This window comes from Pinus tabuliformis, chromosome 5_2, assembly GCF_031772625.1.
Source record: "Pinus tabuliformis cultivar Carrire ecotype Pingquan chromosome 5_2, CPIR1, whole genome shotgun sequence".
Lineage (NCBI taxonomy): Eukaryota > Viridiplantae > Streptophyta > Pinopsida > Pinales > Pinaceae > Pinus > Pinus tabuliformis.
In genome coordinates this window covers 1025794328-1025817424 of record NC_142306.1, presented here as the reverse complement: position 1 = coordinate 1025817424, position 23097 = coordinate 1025794328, and positions in this window count along the sequence as shown.

Genomic DNA, 23097 nt, shown 5'->3' with positions numbered 1-23097 from the left:
GATATCAGAGTATTGGGTGATTTATGCTTTGTTGGAGGTGAAGAAGGGATTCTATGCTGGGAGGTTGATGCTGGATCAGGAATCATCAGTTGTAACTCCTCCTGGATCTTCTTGTTTTATCAATAAAACTACTTGAGTTTCTCCTACATGCTTGTATATCTGATGTATGTTATATTTGTATGTTTAGTTTAAAACTGATCCTAAGATTTTTATGAACATAAATCCATGTCTTTGTGTAGTTTCTCTCTTCTATGAACTTGCAAGAACTTGGTAACGCTGGGCAAGTGAGGGAGCAGATCGGTGGAAGCTGGCAAAGAGAAGAAAGATTGGATCGAACAACTAGCGCAAGACACAGGTCGGTTCATCTTAATCATCTTCGTTTATAGTTCATAAAGGAGAATACAAGAGTAGTTTTCCTTGTTTATTTCTGAGGTCTCTGTCACAACCCTGTGGGATAGGGTCGTTCTGAATAGACACTTTTCTCGAAAACATACATGGCAGCTAGTCAGGCTGCATGTGAGGCTATCTAATGCGGAAGATTCTAGTGGGATTGTTTGGTCAAATGATGGATCCTACAGTTATATATTGTAATAATCAGAGTTGCATTAAACTCTCTGAGAATCCAGTGTTTCATGACAAGTCCAAGCATATAGATATCTACTATCATCATCTACGGGATTGTGTGGTCAAGAGGATCATGATGTTGCAGTACATTTTGACCGAGGAATAGGATGCAGATATTTTGACAAAAGCATTGTCAAAAGGCAAGTTTGAGTTCCACAGAGACAGGATCGGGGTTATTGATAATCCCTTTCTTGTTGAGATGGAGTGTTGAAAAGTGTGCAACAAGAAATGCTAAATTTAGAATGTGCTAAAAATAGAACTCCTAAAAATAGCATGTCTAAAAATAGCAGTTTGGCCAGTGAGGTCATTGGCCACCTTGGGTGAGAGGTGAAACTGCTAAAAATAGAAATTTCTAAAAATAGCATTTCTGGGTCCCTTCCTATTTATAGTAGTCCTTGGTCTATCTATAGGAAGTAAAATCGAATTTGGTCTTAACAACAGTTTAAAATATTAATTGATTAATCTCCATGAGTTAATTAGTTGTAAAAATTAAACTTGAAGTCTTTGTGAGAACATGCAATTAGTTGTCCCACTGATTGAGGAATTTATCCTTTATTCTCTCCACTGATTGAGGAATTAAGTATGAGTTCTATAATGAGAGAATCAGTTGACTTAGTGCTAACTAGTCAAGTCTAGTTAGATTATTTTAACAAGTTGTTAAAATAATAAAATATAGTTTGTTAATGCTTGCATGCATGTGACAACTATTATTTTAGATAACTGAGTATTTTCTCATGGATAACTGATGCATGGCAGTTCAGATAGAGACCCAATTGAGATTAGATGAGGGACAGTGTACTATTAGATGCTTGGATCTTCCCATGGAATATTCCTTGCATGCAGGAGGAACTAGTGTCCTCAAGGATTGCGTAGTTGGACCTGAGGTTGACAATAGGTATGATCTGGGGCCAATTCACATATGTTTTGTAATTGGACCCCAATCAAAATTGCGCAAGGAAATAGGGGATTGGAGGACTGGTGGCCAATATATTGAGGCCTAGTGAGTCTATGATCTTCATATTTTGATTGTAGAGAGTACAGGATAGCTCTTGAGTTGATATTTTTTGTAACCAGAAGAGGATTTCCACTTGATTGATAATATAGTGTTGGGGGTTTTATGCTGGTGCTTTCCCCAGTGATACATCTTGTGTTATGTGTGATTATTTCTCTTGATCAGCTATATGTGTTTATGCTTGATGTTGCTCATGAAATCGATTTTTCTTCTGCTTAATGTTTTGTAGAAGTACATCAAGTATTATGCTTTAGGAAATTGCATATATCAGTTTGATCTACAAGTGAAATTTCTACATGGAGTTGTAGCATCTCATTTATTGATTCAGTAGTGATAGTGAAAAGTATGGTCTGGTTAGGGGCCATCACTACTCTTTGACTGCAGATATAATTTGCATGATAGTAATGCATAATTTCTAGGAAAATGTGAACTCTGGGGAACTAGTACTTAGGCAAATTGGACTCCCACAGTCTAATTTCATCAGCCTGGTTCAAGTGTCTATCCCTACTTTGGCAGTATACTTTGAGCAGGGATTCATGGACAGTGGTGTCCTTTATTTGGAAATCCCTATCAGCCAAGGAGAGGTGGTCTAGGTCCAAATGAGGAGTGGAAATAGGTCTAACATCCATGGAAATTGGGGTGGCCATTCTCAGTTCTTGTGGATTTGAGTATGGAGGAGGTGATTTTCAATCTTTTAGGGCAATGGTGGTTCAGTACAGAGTAGGTTTGAGTTGCTAGAGTTTTTTTAATTAATTTTTACCTTAACTAAGAAAATTCAGTAACTAGTTCTAAAATTGATAGGGTTTTCCAGTGAATTATGGCTTAAATACCTAGAATTTGAGGAGAACTGGCTCTTAACAGGGTGACTAGAAACTGTGAATGGTCGAATAGGCTCTGAGTAGGCTAGAAAGAAAACTAGGTGCTTTGTGGCATCTTTAGGGTGCAATTGGATGTAGGTTGATAGCTTCGACGTTCGTAGGTGCGTGCATGGAGGTTTACAGTTGAAAAAACGATAAAAACAAATGATTTGGGGCTTTTTGGCTTTATGCGCGAAAGTCAATTTTGGCGGGTATCGGTGAACAGTGGTCATTTATCGTGTAGCAAGCTGAATAGTAACTATTTTTTCACGTAGCGAGCGGGCAGTAAATGGTTTCCATCGCATCGCTTTTGGGCGCTCGATGGTATTGGGGGGAGGCCGCCTAATTCCATTCATTGGCAGACACATAGCACTTGGGGCTAGTGGCAAAACCACTTTTTCTAGTGTGTATAGTTCAGCGAATTAGTTGGCCCAATATGGATAAGGGCCTTCGAATGTGGAGGGAAGCAATCACACGGTGATCAGGCGGGGAAGCTACACGAAGGGTAGTGGGGGACTCGGTAGGCAATTAAGTGCAACGGTATCGGGTTAATGATGGATTAAGGCGGGATTATGTCGTCGGGGTGATTAAAGAAGGGTTTAATCAAGGTTAACGATTAAGGGCGGGATTTTAATATTTTGGAGAGATAAGGTGTAGCGATATAGTTTATATTTAAACTAAGGATTGGGATTATTTTATACATAGGAGCTATGTATATACGGGAAAATGGTTTTTCATAGGGATTTAATGTAATAAAATTAGTAATTAATATGAATGGGTGGAAAAGGGACACAATACACTAAGCAAATGCTTTTTCATGATTTAATGCTTTTCCAACATTAACATAAATACTTAGGATAAGGTGTTTTTGTGGGTTTTTTATATGAAAATGATTTTATGTGGGGGGGGGGAGGGGGGTAAATACTTTTCCTAGGTAAAAGTATTTTAACCTTAGGAAAGGAGTATTATTAGGGAAAATGAATGAACTGAAGGGGGAATGACTTTTTGTAGGGGGAATATGGTACTTGTTATCCCTAAATCATTGAGTCGAGGGTCCGGTCCCTCCAAAAGTCAGAGAAATGCTCTGAGCCTCTTTGACTTAGGGTTTTCAAGTACTTAGAACTTTATAATGGGAAATTAGTAAAGGAAAGGGGTAAAATGAATGGGGGAAGTTAATTAACTGACTTTGTAAATCATTTGCATGCTTGATTGTTCATTGATATCTGGAACTTTTATGATGTGAATGATAAATATGCTTTTGTCTAATCAATCATCATACTTTTGCAACCTTTCTTCTACTTACCCATCTACTCATCCTACCATTTTTACTTCTCTTTATTAGGGTGCATTTGAGCTAGCAAACCCTTGTCAAACATTTTTCTTTCTCTTTACAATAGTAAACTAACTAAATCTAACCTTATTACATCCAAGGGCTCATATTAAACAGTTGAGCTTCTTTTATTTACTCTATCTATCTAATGATCTGCCAAGATTAAACAGTTTGGTCATATTTTATTCTCTAACAATCAACATGAAATTTAAAGCATGGCATAATCTTGATTAAATAGTTTGATTACCATGGATTTTGGCATGAATAAGAAGCTGCACACAATCATTATTATGCATAAAATTAAATAGTAGTGGCATTTTGGCTTGCTCACTTTCATGGTCTTTTTCCTTTTTCTTGGGGTTCATATTTTTTACTTTTTTTGACGTTTTCTTATTCCTTTTGTCCTTTGATTATTCTTTTAGGACATACCCTCTTCACATTTTTTAGTTTTTTGAATATGGAAAACATTTACAGAAAGCAAAGGTATGTACATATTACAGATTTAATCTCAGACATTCAAAAATTATGTCTCCTATTGGAATAGGAGCCTAACAGTACCTACCCCGCCACAGGTTAATTATGTGGCAACCTGTCCCATGTTTTTAGTTACCGATGCAAGTGAGATTCTCACTATCTGCTCGACTTATTTTGACTTATATCCAGTAACTGACGTGGTCAAAACATCTATGGGGGCATTTGAATATGATTTTCTTATCCCTATTGATCCCCTTGGCATGTATTCCTTCCAGAACACTACTCTTCCATCTGATGAAGATCTCTTGGAAGCCATGATTGAGGCGTGTCCCTTGCATGTGTTCCTTCCATATGAAAGCCATGATCAAGGTCATCATGAGGATGGTTCTTTTACTGTGTCAACCTCATTAAAAAACGAAACAAGATCTCATGAGGATAGTTATTTTACTGTGTCAACCTCATTAAAAAAATGAAATAAGTCCATGAGGATGGTTCTTTTACTGTGTCAACCTCATTAAAAAATGAAACAGGGTCTCATGATGTTGGTTATTTTACTATGTCAACCTCGTTAAAAAATGAAACAAGGTCTCATGAGGATAGTTCTTTTACTGTGACAACCTCGTTAAAAAATGAAACATATCCTTATAAGGATAGTTCTCTTACTATGTCAACCTCATTAAAAAATGAAACAAGTGCATGAGGATGGCTCTTTTCCTATGTCAACCTTGTTAAAAAATGAAATAGGTCTCATGAGGATAGTTCTTTTACTGTGTCAACCTCGTTAAAAAAGGAAATAGCTCTTCATGAGCATAGTTCTTTTCTTGTGTCAAGCTCGTTAAAAAATGAAACAAATCCTCCCTTATTTGAGTTGAGTCTTTAATTAGATCTCATAAATGTTAAGTCAATTCTTTCTGATCTCGTAAAAAAGCCTTCGTTTGATCCACCTATTAGTAACCAGTAATCTACTCAGGTAAATTAATAGAAGTTTGGGGGCATGTTCCCTTGCAGTCATTATGTTGGGGGCATGAAAACTTATCTCAAGCACAGTTTTCTCTATTTCGAGCTTGTGTAAAAATGAAACCTATCTTGAGTCTATTTTGGTTATTATTTTCAATACTTGTTAAACTCTTGAAAAACCCAAGCTTCTTTTACTATATTTTCATGCTCGTAAAATGCGCAGGAAAATGCCGAGTTATTTTCGTCTTTTCCTACTCGTTAATTAAATTAAAAGTCGATAATATGAGTACATTTTTATCACTTTTTTCGAACCTGTTAAAAATTAGGAAAAAGTGAAAAAATAGAGTTCTCTTTTAAGCCCTTTTAAGACTCTTGAAATATGAAAAGATCGTCGACTACTTGATTGTTTGAACTCGTAAAAGTAAATTAACAAAGATCCACTCATTATAAGTTCACCCCTTTTACGAATTCAACCTGGACTATTTATGAAAAAGGTATACGTTGATCAAACATGGTCAATAGAGTTATCTCTTGTATTATTTTATCCTTTTTCGGACTTGAGGGACTAAACTTTCGAAAAAGAACCTGATTGAGTTTACTTATGTTTTTCTTCTGACTCCCTAAAACTAAAAAACAACAAGCTTTACTTTCTCTGGGCTTGTTAAAAATTTAAGGTAAAAGAACTAAACGTGTTTCCCTTTTGTGTCTTTTTCAAACTCTTGAAAGAAAAGGACATCGAGTTACCCCTTTACTAGAATCGTAAAAATCTAAACAGTATAGGACTCATTAAGCATAACGGGACCAAACCATTCCTTCTTATGTTTTGTTAAAAATACTTCAATGGACTCATCCAAAGGATAAGCTTACAGTACAAGCATATGTTATCCTCCTCAAGCTTGTAGAAAATAGAGAGTTACTTTCTAGTAATGGTGTGGGAGAATTGGGAAAAGGTGTCCATTTTACATTTTATCATAAAGGTAGCATGTCAATCTTGAACACAACACTCTGTCGAATTTCTTGTCTAGATTTGGAAATCCATTTTCCTTAGATTTAATCAAACCTCATTGAAATTATTCATGGTTTTGGGTATTATCATTAAGTCAAATGCTTCCAAGTCATTTGTCGTGTCGTTATGTGTTCAATAGAAGTTCAACCTTAGTTTGGGTTCCTTTGCAAATTTTAGCCTTCAACTGCGTCAGACATCCCTGAGTCAATCCTTGCAAACTATTTTCAAAAACTAAAATGTTTCTTGTCGTAGTCTTTCCTACGATGGGTCACTTCCTATTGACTTTAGTTCATTATCTAGGAAGTTGATCAAGAAAACTTTAGTACCTTGAGGCCTGCATGCCTTAATGGTAGGTTTCTCGCCTTTGACGATAGATTATCATCATTTTCCTTCGATCGAACAATTCTATGAGTGTTCGACTTCAGACCACTTTTTCACACTTCATAGATTGTAATGGGAGTACCTTGAGAGCCATTGTCATTATTGGTAGTTTCCCTCATGCTTGTTAACAGTTCATATCATTAACTACTAATCAAGAGGTTTCTACTATGTTCTCCTTTGAAACATTCACTCACATGGTTAGATTCATACTATGGATCGGGAAATGAAAATCAAGACCTTGATTCTAGTTTCATCAATCGAGGTTGCGAGGAGTTTTATATTCATGATTGTGTAGACAAATTCATAATAGATGGCAAAGCCCATACTATGTCTACTATCTATATTACTTTTGGTTTTTCCGTACTATTCATTGAGATATCTTTACTCTGAGTATGGGAATGCCTACCTCAACGATGATTATTTATATACATTTGCATTATAATCCTTGAATGTTCCCTGTAGGTTTCCAACCATTGTCTTTGATCTAATCCTTGGTATGATAGAGTGCTTCAATATTTTAAAACTTATTTCACAGACTTTGTACTTTAGGGGGAAATTTGTTACGCATCAATTTGTCACCATGACACTTGATCAGTTTATGGGTCTTTTTACCATCTGTGAACATGTTTGATTGAACTCCCTTAGAATTCCAACAACCAAAAATATCTTGAAGGAGATGGGAAATTTTGGAAAAATATCTTCTTCACCTTGTCAAGTATCACCTGTGCTGATTTTCCTAGATATTTTCGCACATTCGCTAGAATTAACTCTGAGAACGACGCAGAACTACGCTCTGTCTGCCACTATAGATCGCGCAGGTGAATCAAAGAGTAAAAATAAAAAGTACATTCTAGAAATATAGTTGGTCGAATATTTCCAAACTAAAAGCTTCTAGGTGATGGCCATTTGAGCTATAACCCTTAGATGATGCATCTTAACCCCCTTCCTCAAGGAAACCTAATCCTTGAATTAGGGGATCTCACCCTCCTCTTTTGGATCTGAAACTTCTTCCTCTTGGCCTATAAAATGACTAGAGGGTAGATGGATTGAGGAGGTCAAAACTCAAATAAGATAAACTTATGTTGCTATTTTGAGATTGGAAACATCATCATCTAAGGAGGAGATTGAAGGCATTTGGGAGGAACCTCACGAAATCAAGGTGAAGGTTGTAAGGCTATTATTTATCTTTAATTAATACAAATGAACGTTTTCCCCATTGAATTGTGTTATTGGAATGATGAATGGTTTATAATTGTTAAAAGTGTTTATTAAGGCAAATTCAATTCCTAATCTCCTAGATCATTAGGTTAAGTTTGTTTAGATTATTATTTCGCATATGATTTTGAACCTTTTCTTGTTTATGGTTGTATATCTTTTCAAGTATTGAGGAACTACATCAAGTCACAACAAGGGATCTTCATCGAGCATTTCATGAAATAGGTAAGAGGCTCATCCATTAGCTTTAATACTTATAATTCAAACAAGTACAACTTAGGGAAAGAGTTAGTTCAATTGTTTTCTTGTTTATAGTTTCCATCAAGGATCTAGGGAAATCGCTCTTGTCCACAAGAGGGATTTTCCCACTATAAAACCCAGTCAACGTACCAACTGCCCATTTAGTAGTCCTGCACCCAACCTGCAAAACCTGTTTGGGAAAATGATGAGAACATATTACTGGGAGCATACGATATCGGTTTGGAGTGTTTCAAGTTGCATTGGATTTAGGTCAGTGAGATCTACTCTTTGGCACTGGTTTTAAACACTTTTAAACATTTTGAATTTTGAGCACTTTACTAATCCCCTAGATCACTCCTCCCAACTTGAAGCTTTTGGACATCCAAAATACTATTTTCAATCTACAAACAGATGAGGGTATAGTTCCCTCACCCTTCCAATCTCAATCCATTTGGATTTTCTTGAATTTGTACCCTTGAGCCCCATATGAAGGTGCTTCACATCCCCTCTTCTTGAAGTTATTATTTTTCTGTCATGGATAGGATCTCGCTGCAATTATCCAAGATATTTAGGAGAGAAAGCTTCTATTGAAAGAATTTGAACACTCCCCCCTTGATCTTCAATCAAAGGATTCTCACCAAATTTCAAATTCTTTTCACCTTGAAGCTTGTCTTTGTTAATGCAAAGCCTTACTTCATCTCCAACCTAAAAATTATGGTCAACATAATGCTTATCATGTCTAGCCTTGTACTTGTCTTGACTCTTCACCAAATGTGATCACCATCACCATGCACCATCCTTCTTCAAAGCCAAAACATTAGGAGAGCCACAAGAAGATGTACTAGAACTAAAGTCCTCTTTATCAACTAGCTCTTGCATATGCTTCTTGATCCCCACATTCTATAACACTGGAATCTTGTTCATACCAATGTTCAAAAGTGATGCATCTTGCTGCAATTGAACTTCATGTTGTTTTCCTCTTTTAGGAGGCAACCCGTCAGACTCTTGAAACATATTATCGCATGTGTTAATAATCTCAACTAAATCATGTTTGAGTTTTATATCACATCCTTGGACATCTTCATATTCATCTGCATATTCATCAACATATTTGTGTTTAATCATTAATAATGAAAAATGTTGACTAGCATTTACAAACCTCTTCATTTTTCCAGCATTCACAAGAGACAAATTTAACTTCTTACGATGTGCTCTAACAATATACTCAATCTCATTTTTAAACAAATGATACTTATTCTCATGCAAATGAAATATGGTTTTCCCATCATATAAGTATGGGCTTCGCAAAAAAATCCTGCATATGTCAAGTGGTACTACATCAAGTTCTATGTCATCAATAAAATTTGCAGTGATGGAAAATTTAAGTATGCATTTTCTTGTCACTTGTAATTTGGCATTGGAACATACCCAACCCAAAGGATAAGGTTTAGGATGAGGAATAGTTCAAAATTTAGTTTCTTGACAATGTCTTCTGAAATAATGTTTTCTTGTGATCCACTATCAAACAAAGTATCTATTTTGTTATGTTTTGTGATGAATCTAATATGCAAAAGCTTTGTTCTTTCTCTTTCATTTTGAGTTTCAATGGGCTTGCTAGAAGAACTAGTAATTGCAATAGAATCCTTACCTTTCAATCCCATGGCTATGATTTTTGTTTCATCTCGCGTATCGGACCCTAAATCTTGTTGTGTAGTTGTAGCAGAATTTTCTTTCTCCTTGTTGTTAAAATTTTTGGGTCTCATCTCAAGATGAAGTTCCCAACAGTGGTCTTCATCATGGCCTTGTTTTGAACAGTGTTTACATGTGATTTTTTCTCCCTCTTTCTTGACCGAAGCATTATTTTTATCCTTTCCTTTGAACTTCCCCCTTAATTGGTCTCCAGAATTAAATGACTGCTCGCTAGTTTCTTCATAAACATTCTTCCCTCTTGCATCTAAATGAATTGCGTGTACATAAAATTCATCTACATTTGTAGGGTTAAACATGAGAATTGTGTATCTCAAATAACTATATAAACCTCCAATGTATTTTAGTAGAATTCCTTGAGAGGATAAATCTATACCCAAAATAAAAGCCCTTTTCCTAAATTCTTAAGTATAACTTTGCACACTTTGACCCTTAGCTTGCCTATAGTTTTTCCAATCCATTATAATTTTTTGCATGTATGGTAATGGATAAAATTGTCTTCTTATTGAAACAACAAAATCATTCCAAGAGGATAAAACCTTACCACTTTTATTCATGTGCTCTTGAGTTTTGGCCTCCCATCAAATGAGTGCTTCACTTTCCAACCTAAGAGAAGCAAGTTGAATCTTGGTTGCATCATCCTTGATTCTTTGTATCCTGCAAAGATTTTAATCTAACGAACCCAATTATCTAATTTCTCAGCATTTACCTCTCCATCATACACAAAAAATTCAAACTTTATTTCAAGCTTTAACAAAGGAGTTTTACCATGTCCCTTTGGAGAATTTGGTGGTGTTTTTGAAGGGGTAGAAGCAGGAGAATATGAAGATGAGGATGAGGATGGAGGTGAAGGTGGTGCCTTGTCACCATTCCCTCCATTCCCTTTTGGAGGTTTTGATCTCTCTCCTTGTAACCTTGAGTTCCTCTCCTCATAAAGAACTTTCACCATTTCAGAAATTTCAAAGAAATCTTTTCTAAAAGTTCTCTCATCTTCACACATCCCTTCATGACCTTCTTCAAGTGCCATGACTAGTGAAGCTTGAGATATGTGTGTTCTCCTTGAAACAATTTGAGATTTTGGCTCCACAAGTTTTCTTTCTCCTCTTTTTAGCTTCAACCTGGTAACTATCATAAAATAGTTGCAAACAAAATAAAGCCTTCAAAATAACCTTGTGCTCCAATACAAAACTAATCTGTAATGCAAACTTGAAGGTGATGGGAAAATTTGCAAGTAAAATTTTATGTCTTTTAGGAAATGGATCACTTTGTAAAAGCACATAAAATAATTGTTTTAAAACAAAGTTAACAACATAAAAACAAAGACAAATATACCATATACAAAAACCCAATACAACAAAATGATAAAGGAGTTCACCCCTCTCGTAGACTACATCTCCTTGTCCAGCTTCCAATGTTGGACCTCTGTCATTAAGTGCTCAAATTTGTGTTCACATGAATTTACAGTGCTCAGAATGTAAAATTATTTCTCTAGTGGCTCCAGGATAGTCAAAAACCCCAAGTTGCACTCTTGTTGGGCTTAAGTTGGCAAAAAACTAAAGAAGTTATGCTCTAGAGACTTTTTTCTACTAAATTCTCTACAAGTTGGATTTCTCTACTAACTGTTCTATGAATTCCTCCATTCCTAGGACCTCCAAGCGCCAATTTCACCTGATGTCGGAGATATTCCATCAGTTCGGGTGTAATTTGTTGGTTCTTTTAAATGCACAATGATCCCCTCTGGCAGAAAATTTGGGCCACATGGTGCCATGCACCCGAGGGCTAGGGCTAACTGCCCACCCTCATCGGCATAGCCCTGAATTCCCTACGTCGTGGTTCTATCTACGCCATGGAACCCAGGGTTGGTCCCTAAAACTGTGCACCAGCCTAAACTCTTTGCCCACAGTTCCAATGATGCATGTGACCTGTGCCTAGGGTTGATTCTATCCCCCTATCTGAATTTCGCATCGGCCTTCTATTGTGTGGGAATATGATAAGCCATGGGACCTCGACCTAGTTCCTTGTACTAATCCCCCTCTTCATAACACCTTCGGCGCTTTGCTATGGTCATATACCATACACAAGACCTTAGGCTAGGGCTAAACCTCGAGCCCTTAGTCGCTCCACTTGTGGTCTCGTGGGTGTGTAGCAACTGGGGGAATGGGGCTTAGCCCCGGCCCCTTCCCCCAACCACAAATCTTTGAAACTTTAAATATTATATCGCAGCATAGGTTAATAAGCAAAACCCTTGGTGTTGTGGTAAGGTGCTACACTCATAGGCATGAGGTCACCCGTTCGATTCCTGTGGAGGCTAGTTCGGCCATGAACCAAAATTTTACACCAACCTGGGATGTCATGTGGTGGTATGCCATTGGGCCACATGGCTCCCATTCATCGGTCGATATAAACCATGCCAATCAACCAATAAAAAACCATCAAATCTGTACCAATCATGTATGGCCTTAGCAACCTTCCATTGGCCCCTAATGTATAGTCAACTTGCACAGTTAGCTTGCCCAGTCAGCAGTGCTACACCCAACCTGCAAAATTCTACTTGTTTGGGAAAATGAGCATAACGTGATATCAGGAGCATACAATATTAGTTTTGAGCAATTCAAGTTGCGTTGGATTCAGGTCGGTGATCTCTACACTTTGGCACCAATTTCAAGCACTTTTGAACACTTTTAATTTTGAGCACTTTACTAATCCCCTGAATCAAAGTCCAAGGCCTAAATTAATATTTTCGGGTTTTTTATCAGACCTTACATTAACCATTTCAAATCTTAAGGTACTACTCTATAGTTTACAATTAGTTTCTTTCTTGAATCTATCTTTCAAATCATATAAATCTTCCAATTTTACTACAGGTTTTGGCAAGGAATTTTCTTCAGAAGACTTATTGAGTTGCTTATCATGTTCATCTTCATTAATGATTTGATCTGAATAAGAACCTTCAGAAGTTAAAAAACTTAGGATGTCATTATCATCATTAAATACACGCCAATTAGTTATGTTATCTGGAATGGAGGGGCGAAAAATCAATTCTATTGAAAATCTATCAGGACTAAAATCTTCTGGAGGAATGAGCTTTGAAGCAACATTAGCTAGGAGATCAGCACTAGCATTCTGTAATCTTGGAATTGGAGTTATATTGAATGTAGTGAAATGAGTAGTTAAATCTTGAATCATAGATTGATAATGTTTAAGATGATTAGAAACACAATGAATATTGTGTCTTACTTATTTAATAACAATTCCTAAATCACAAAAAACTTTAAGATACTTGACATCAAGCCTGATAGATTTTTGAAAACCCTAAACCAATGCTTCATATTCAACAATGCTATTGATTAAATCAAATTCCAATATGCATTCAAGCATGGTTTTTTCTCCATTTGGAATTATTAGGATGAATTTAGCTCCTGCACCATCACTAGATTTTGATCCAACAAAATAAAGAGTCCAAAACAATTCATCACACTTATTTATAGTATTATCTATAATATTAATACATATTGATGAATCTGTTTGTGAGAAATTTTTTATTTGGGATAAAACATAATCAATAGGAAAAGGAGAATTCTGAGCAGGGAAACTGCCCAAAGAAGGATTTTGAAGAATAATTTCCCAAAATATTGTTTGTGAACACGACTAGTTCATTTTCTTCATCTAAATCAATAACAAAGTGTTTCATGTGATTTTCCATATCAATACGAATTTGATTATGTTTTCCACTATAAGGGAGCCAAAGTTTTGATCAATCAGTTGAAAAATAATCATATAGTTTTTCAGACCAATACCTGTTTCAAATGAGGCCATAAAAGTCAGGGATGTAAGCAACCAAAATATCAATTACAAATTTTTGGATTTAAAGATAGTCTGATTAGGACAACGTTCATTTATCCTAAGACATTGACTTTTGTTTTGTCTAATTGAACAATTTGCACAACATATTTATGACATGTAACATTCAATTTGAGACATACTAAATAAGGCATGATATTGGAGGATGCACCTGAATCTACTAAACAATTGTGAACATTTTTATTGCATATTTCAAAAGTCAACAAAAAAGGAGTGTGGTAATTTGATCAATCTCCAATCAAAATAGCATCGGAAGGATTGATCTTATCTATAGGGACATTCGGGGGTTCATGTTTTCCTTTTGAGGATTTTTAAGTGACATCAGTAGAAGGTAATGGGGATGTAGGAACATCATTCAATTCATTGAGTAACAATTTTTGTTGTTGTTTTAGTTTATTGACCTCATATAAGGAAATGCTAGTGTTGGCTTAGTGGGTCCTGACCCAGGTTCAGAGTTAAGTTTGCCAAACAAATCCCTACACTACTGGCCCTTTCGGCATCAATCTACAGAGTGCAGACTGAAGTCTCACCCGAAGCAGTATGGGGGGATGTTGGAACCAATTTTTTGCACCCAAAGATTAGTGTAATGTCATTTTATGCCCTAACTCTGCCTTCGCGAAGATCGATAAGCCTTTTAGGGCTTATCGATATACTTCCTTTAGTCGACTTCCAGACCTTCGCAAAGGTCTATGACTATCTTTTGTGGACCCTAAACAGGTGAATCAACTACTTATGTGCCTCTGTGATTACTCCTACTTCTGTATTTACCCAAATCGGCCTAAGTATCTAATATCTTTAACATGCATTAAGATATTCTTTGTGTAAACAAATATTAGTACTTGCATTCATATAACAATGTAAACCATGCAGAATCGTGCATCAATACAGTATTAAATCATAAACCCATCATTCATCATAACATAATAGCACATTCATTCATAATAGGAGAAAATAGACAAAACACAGATATTTCTAGAATAATCTTCTTTATTGATACTTCAGTTCTTCTTACAGACTCAACACTTCCCTGCGCACTCAGCTGCAGGGGTCTGCGCACTCAACTACGGACTCTACTCTAGGCCTCTGCGCACTCAGCTGCAAAGCCTCTCTTCTACTCTAAGACTCTTCGCTCTTCACTTCTACTGACCCATTACATTCATCTTCATCATTATCACTAACTACCTTAGACTCTCTAAGACTCTCCTTTTTATACAATCCCATGGTCCGCAGACCATGGGTAGATCTACTAAAGCTGACACAACTTACATAAAAGAAGGGTAAAACCCTTTATGACACTTTACTATCTACATGCTCCATGACCACAACTTGCAGAGACTTTACACTTTACATAGCAAAAACTTGGGCTTTCTACCCCAAAACTTGGGCTTTTGCCCCAAAATTGACCCTAAGGGACCCTGTCCCAACAGGCCCCCAACAAAAATATCATGACCCGCCCCCGAGTCACTCTTCTGGTGCGATATTTATCTGATGGTATCCATAGAACCCATAAGTGAATGAATATGCCTCCTGCCTACCAACATTATCCAATACTTCATCTGTGAATGGAGTCAGAAAAGGATCATGAACGCAAGCATAGTTCAACTTCCTGAGATCTACACAAATCCTTATTTAATCCTTCTGCTTCTTTTCTTGAACTACCATTGGACTCACCCAATCAGATTCCTCCATTGGTTCAATGATACCTGCTACAAGCATCATTTCCAACTCCAAGTGAACCTTTTCTTTATACTTTGGATTAAGGCAATATGGCCTCTACTTAACAGGCTTCGCATCCGGTTTCAACGTTATTTTCATTACTCCCAAATCACCTATGGTGCCTTTTAAGTTTGAGAACTTTGTAGGGAACAAATACTAATATTTGCGGAGCAATGCAGCGCCCTTGTCCATATTAGCATCATCCCAGTAGTCCCCTCTCTTTGCAAACTTTGGCTTCGCCTCTATGCCAATGTTCACTTGTCTAGTCTTCAGTGGCATGGTGATATCTATATTCTCTAGCTATGGTCCCTCAACTTCGTGGTGACCTTCTACCTCTAGAATATTAATGTTCCTTGGATCCTCGTCTTCTTCTTCAGCAATCACATTATAGCACTCCAGCGCACGATGCAACTAGGTGGTCCAATCTGCTTGAATCAAATCCAAGGGATCCTGCGGTATTCTGAAGATCACTGAAGATCACTGCCTTGAACTTCTGCAACGCTTCATCAATGCATTCGAATCCATCCTCAAAACTAAATGTCATTAAGGATCCCTATCTAAAAATATCCCATTCGTCAGTGCCATGGTGGAGGTCTGTTTCTAGGTACCAATTCATGGGTATTACATCCAAAGTGTGAAAAAACAAATGCATCCACTCCAGTTGCGGCTCTGCTCCATAAGCATCAGTCCATTTTACTAATTGATTGCACGGATCACTCCTCCCATCATATTTCTCTGTAAGTCGCAATTTTGGCCGACCAAACTGCAACCTCATCATTTTTGTGAACTCATACCATCCATCGAAACTGTCTTTGTGCGTACCCCACCATCTTGCGGGTGTAGCGTACAGTGCCAATTCCAAGGCTTGGAAGCGATGCTTCTCTGGAACTTCTATTTAAAATGTATCCAAAAATTTATCAACATCAGTTAAACCATCATAATAAGGCAAGTTTCTTACCTCTGATAATACACAGTGCATCGATTTAGTCATCATATTGCAGTGCGGCATAGATACTCCATGCAACCTATTCTACCAATGTTCCAACTCCTCATTTGAATATGATATGCAAGAGCTTTCGCGGTCCCATGTAATGTGTCCATCTGCTATCAGATTCACCCAATCTTGGTCTTGCGCTGTTATTTTTTAGATCTGGTCCAAATCATCGTCACTTTCGCAATTGCGGACCGATTCAGTATAGCACAGTCTTTCTACAGGATCCAAAGTTACTACTACGCAGAGCAATTTCCTTTCAAATGACATCGTCCGCTTCTTCAAATTCATTACCCCATTCATGTCAATAGCCTAATCGATCCCAAGGAGCGCAGGGTAGGGATTTTTTCCATCCATAATGTCTATTACTTTGAAATCAACCAATGCGCTCGCACCTTCAATATCTACATCACTCCCTGCAATCTTCCCATGGGGATAATCTTCTGTTGATTTTCCATCCTCAATTGAATCGGAGCCCACTGCAGCACAAGTCTCCCCATTCTTACCCATGTCTGTTTAGGCAATATGTTCACGTCCGACCCCAAATCCAGTATAACTTGATCCATTTCATACTCTCTGATTTGTGCAGTGAGTCTCATCTCACGGCATGTTCTTGCCTTATGCTTACCAATTTTTCTAACTACACGAGGTCCTTTAAGAGCATTTTCTTTTCCGGCACATTTATTTATCAACTCTTGTAATCCTTTCATGGCCTTGGTGTCGCATAAAAACTTCATACAGGTCTCCAAGAATGTAGTAAGCATGGAGAGTTCCATTTCATGAGACTACTTATCCTGACTTCCTAAGGTAGAAGCCTCAACGAAGCTTTTCTTTGCTTCCATGAAGGTTTCTTTCACACAATTTAGATCAAACCCAACCTCATTTTCTGGAGCCTTGTGGTCCCATTCACTTTCTTTAGGCTCCTTTCCCTTATCCTCGCCAGTCGTCATTCCACTTCCCAGCACAATATTCATGTTAGGATCTTCTTCGCAGGGCTCAACCCTCATCATCTGTAGGTTCTAGGTAGGTTGTTGAGGTTGTACCTTCTTTTCCCACGTCTTAGCTATTAATACAGGGTAGTCTTCTATCACGTGATCAAATTGAATACAATATTTGCATGACAAGCAAGTCGAGTTCATACACTCCTGTGTGTAGAGTCCTGGCACTCCACAAATGTAGCAAATAACTTGCCCTTGACCTCTACCAGGTCCTCCTCCACCTCAGCCCCTTCCGTACCCCTGATATCCTTAGTGCGGTCCCCCAGAACCTTGATTCGGAGGCCTAGTTTCTATCTACAGATGATACATGGGCATTCTTTCCATAATTAACTCATAGCTATGGTGGTTACACTAATCATGCCCCACCGATTTACAGAAGTTGCAGAACAGTTGTTGTGGTGTCTGCACAAATTTCTGCAGTAGGTGGCAATTGTTTGTTGCATTTTTTCCAGCTACTTGATAGATATCACATGACAGTGCAGGCCCTGTAGTTAGCCTTGCTTGAGCTTCTGGCCTCAGAGTTATTGGCCCTTCTCCTGGAACATAATTCGTGAAGACAGTGCAATGATCTTTGTCATGCCCTTAGCTCTTACACTTTAGACACCAAACTTCTTTGCGCACCTCTGGCCGAGCCACTCTCTCTTTTTTCAGACATTGGAACTCTAGGCAATGATTTTGAAAAACAGCATGAATCTGCTAAACTCCCAAAGTAGCATCTGGAATCGGTGTCTCATGAAATCTCGTCACAATATCCAGGGCTTCCGCCTGGGTCCCAATCTTTTGTTGTGATAAAGCAACCCTTAGGTGAGGCAAGAGCGAAGCTACAGACCATTCACAGTGTTGTCCATCTGTAAGATTCATGTTAGCTTCACAGATCTAGAATGTCAACCTCTAATCCAGTTCCTAGGGTGTTTCACTAGGTCTCATCACAATTTCCTTAAATCTGACGATTGATTGTGATTCAGATTTGGGCCTACTGAATTCCTTATTCAACGCAGTTTGGATGTATGTTAACGCAACCATCGGGTTATCAGTATAGTACTTAATGTACCATATTAGTGCATGATCCTGTAGATTAGTAGCCAACATTGCTTTCTTCATCTGATCCTCTGTAATAATCTAGGTTCTCCATATGGCCTTCGCAACGAACCAAAACTGGTCCAGGTCCTAATTTCCCAAGCCCTTGAAAATGGGAAACTTCACTGCATTCGCCATATTGAATAGTGGTGGAGGTGGTGGAAGTGTGGGAAAAGGTGTATGATGTGTAGGTGAAGATGGAGGTGGTGTGGGCGAATGGGGTATTCATGGGAACCCTTGCCTTATTAACTGGACAACGCTCTGTAGTGAAGCCTGTGCTGCTCCTTCATCGTCACTCAGAGGAGGCTCAATGATCTGGATTTAAACAGGAACGCAATAAATTACAGAGATAACCATAAACATAGAGATGCAGTGGAAATAATACTTCATTTCATTAATGTAAAATACTGAAATATGCTTACAAACAGAATAAGAAATAAACCAACTAGGGCGATGGTAGCTTATCTCTGAGAAGAGATGTGGTGGCTACATACCTTTGAACTGTGTTACAATGAGGCTCGAAGGCCTATTTATTGTTGAAAAACAATGGAAAACCCTTAACATCCCAAAACCTAACCCTAGAACATGAAACACCAAACTATGGGCCCCGTTTGGGTAAATTGGTACATCAACTTCCCGGGGTCGTAACTTTGGCATATGATCTCCAGTTGACGTGCACAGTATCTCGTTAGAAAGATCTATCCGAGAACTACAACTTTGGGAGACCCATGTTGATCCCAGTTTACCCAAAAAAACATCGTTTAGGGCCTCAAAATGGCTCCGGAAGTTGAGGACCTGAAAAACTGCTAACAATAGTAAACTGGGCTACAATTAAGGAAACTGAAAAGCTGAAAGAAACAATGTTGGGGGTCCAAGTGGACTTGGCAGGTGGCCGCCAATATCCACCTGGATCATTCTTCCCCCCTTAGGAAGCAATGGTCCCCATTATGTCGAGTGCCTCCATGAGATGAGGAAACTTTTGCTAAACTTGGTCCATGGTAAGCCACTTGCCCTGGTGAAGGAGTTGGCCTGCTTTGACAACTCGATACAATTGGATATTCTGTTGGCGAGTGTCCTTGATCTGTGTGTCCATGATCCAATCAGTTGCAACTTGTTCCATGCAATCGGGATTTAACTCTGTGGGTGTGAGCTGTTCTACAATGTCGGATATGTCTAGTAAGGGTGGAAAGTATGGCTGAAGGCAGTCCACATTGAACACTAGGTGCAGGCCAAGGAATGGCAGAATGCTGAGCTCAAATGCATTGTCTCCCACAGCCTTGGTAATGGTGTAAGGACCATATCGGAGTGGTTTGAGTTTCTGATAGGCTCCGGTAAGGCGTTCCTTTTGCAAATGCAACCAGACTTTGTAGCCCACCTGAAACCTGTGTGGCACCCAATGTTGATCATGTCGCTTCTTGTACTTGGCATTTGATTTCTCTAGAATTTCATGGACCTGCTGTCGAATATGTTGGATGTGCTCAATGAAGCTGTTTGCCTTATATGTTTCAGATTGGACATGAGCCGAATCTGTGTGAGTAGCTGCAAATGGCATGGCCACATCAATGGGACAGAGTGGCTGGAATCCCAAGCCCACCTGAAAAGTGTTGTGACCAGTCAAGCTGTGGAGAGCCCGATTGTAGCTGTGCTGAACATAGGGGAGGTTCTCATCCCATGTGCATGGATGCTTTGAGTTGTACATCTGTAGAATGTGTACGATCATCCTGTTGACAACCTCTGTCTAGCCATCCGTTTGAGGATGGAAGGCTGTGGACTTAGTGAGTTTGGTGTCGAGCATCGACCAGAGACTAGTCCAAAATGTACTGAGCAACCTGTTGTCTCGATCTGAGATGATAGACTATGGGATCCCAAAGTGTACCCACACTTATTCAAAGAAGAGTTTAGCAGTGGCTTCTGCTATGATATTCTTCTTGCAGGTGGCCATAATGGCCATCTTCGAGAACCTGTCAATGACCACAAAAACACATTCATTTCCATGCTTAGTGGAAGGAAGGCCTAACATGTAATCCATGGAGATGGATTCCCAAGGTCGACTAGGGGTAGGCAACAGGGTATAGATGCCTTGCTTCTTGATGGTCGGTTTGGCAATGGCGTGGGCAGTGCATGATATGATGTACTTCCCAACATCCTGTCGAAGATTCGACCAATAGAAATACTTATGCAGTACTGCCACCGTTTTCTCGAACTCGAAATGTCCAGCAGCCCGACTGTAGTGTTCTTCCCAAATCATCTTGGCACGCTCGCTTGAAGGAACACAATGGTGACCCAAGTGGCATAACACGACATCCTCGAGGTGAAAATCTGGAACATGCTGACCCTCTAAGAGTGTCTGGTATGTGTGGCTGAATTCTAGGTCGCTTTTGTAGAGAAGTGGCCAAATAGAAGTCTTGTGCCCATAAGAGTTGAGCACAGTGGTTAACGACATGATCGGTGGTCGACTGAGGCAATCTACAGCATTATTGGTGCTACCCTTCTTATACTTGATATTCAAATGGAACTGTTGCAAGTATGTGGACCACTTTTGATGGCGATCATTTTGTAATTTCCCTTGGGTCTGTATGAACTGCAGGGGTCGGTGTTCTGTGTGGATGACCGTTTCCTTCCCCAAAATGTAATGCTTCCATTGTTAGCAGGCCTTCACAATGGAATACATCTCTTTGTCATAAGTGGGATACTTCCGAATTGTGTCTGAAAGTGTCTCACTATGATATGCCACTGGATGCCCATGTTGAGTAAGGACTACCCAAATAGCATAGTCAGAGGCATATGTCTCGACCTCAAATGGTTGTTGCAAGTCTGGTAATGCGAGCACTAGTGTTGTGCAAAGGCGATCTTTCAACTCTGTGAATGCCTTCTGTTGAGATTTAGACCAAAATAATTTTTCTTTCTCTCCTCCCTTGGTGACTTGACTCAAGGGCCAAGTGATATGAGAAATCCCAACACAAACCTGCGGTAGAAGTTGGCAAGACCTAGAAAGCTGCAAAGCTCTGTCAGAGTGGTTGGAGATGGCCAATCTCGAATGACTTGGATCTTGGATGGATCCACATGCCCCTGTTCATCAATAATGTATCTCAAATACTGAACCTGGGTCATGCCAAAAGTTCATTTCTCCAAATTGGCACATAACTTGTGTTGCCACAATGTTTACAGAACCTGTTGGATGTGGTGGAGGTGCTCTTCCCAACTCTGGCTGAAGAACAGGATGTCATCCAAGTATACCACTACAAATGAGTTGTTGAATTCTGCAAGATGTCATCCATTAGCCTCATGAAGGTTGTAGGAGCATTCGTCAATCCAAAAGGCATAACCAACCATTCAAAAAGGCCCTCCTTGGCTTTGAAGGTAGTCTTCCACACATCGAAGGGTTCGATTGGTACCTGGTGATATCCTGACTTCAAATTGATCTTGCTGAAATATTTTCCCCCTTCAGTTGGTCCAAGAGGTCATCAATCTATGGGATTGGGTACCTATTACAGATAGTGATCTTGTTCAATGCCCGATAGTCAATACAGAGTCTCCAAGTCCCATCCTTCTTCTGTACCAACACGATTGGGCTCCCACAGGGCAATGAACATGGACGGATGTGACCTTTCTATAGAAGCTCCTGAATCTTCCTCTTGATTTCATCATTCTCCATAACAGAGTGCCGATAGATTGGTCCATTGGGCAGCGACACGCTTAGGGTCAGATCGATGGAGTGCTTGACCTGACAGTGCAGAGGAACCCCTATGGGGGAGGTGAAGATGTCCTCGTACTCCTCCACGACCTTGTCCATCTGTAGTTGTCGTGCGGAGGCGCCCTATCTGGAGATCGTGGCTACCATCTTCTTCTTTCCTTGAGGGCGTATCATCGGGAAAAAAAAATTCTTGGTTTTGGAAACGAGCTTACTGCATTGTTTTGCAGTAACCAAAGAGATGGCAGTAGGCGGTGCTACCTCAGGTATCTTGTACAACTTATTTCCCAAAGTAACAATAACAGCACAGGGCCTTGATTCATACATAGCATGTCACTTCCACAAGTATGATTGTCCTAATAATACATCATAAACTGCAAGGGGAGAAATGTCACACAATACCTCATCCATGAAGGACTTGATGTTGTATGGAAGGTGACACTGTTAGCCCACGTGAAGATCCCATCCTTGGTGAAGCCACCCGATGGTGTATGGTTTTGGATGTGTTGTGGTCGGTAAGCCCAGCCGCTTCACAACCTCTACCGAAATGAGGTTCTTTTGGCTCCTGCTGTCGACAATGAACTATAGTGGGGAGCCCTTTATCCACGTCTGGGAGTGGAAGAGACGCTCCTCCTCCTCTGGATCTTTGGGTTCCTCCTTATGGATCTTCGTGGTGGCAACGATGGCGTTGGGCTCCACATCGATAATCTGCTTCCCTTTGTCATTCCTCTTGTCGGGTTCTGACTCAAAGTCGTAACATGCATCTGATTCTGAAACCTTTAGCTCGGCCACCAGTGACTGCTTGGCCTGACACTCACTTGTGTTGTGAGTGGAGCTCTTATGGAACTCACAGCACTTTCCTGTGTCCTTTTTCGGCTTCATGGTGTTGTTCTTTGCTTGCAGGTTTAGCGGGTTGTCTTGGGCTGCCCCGCCTTGGCTTTTTCCTTTGTTATGTGGTTT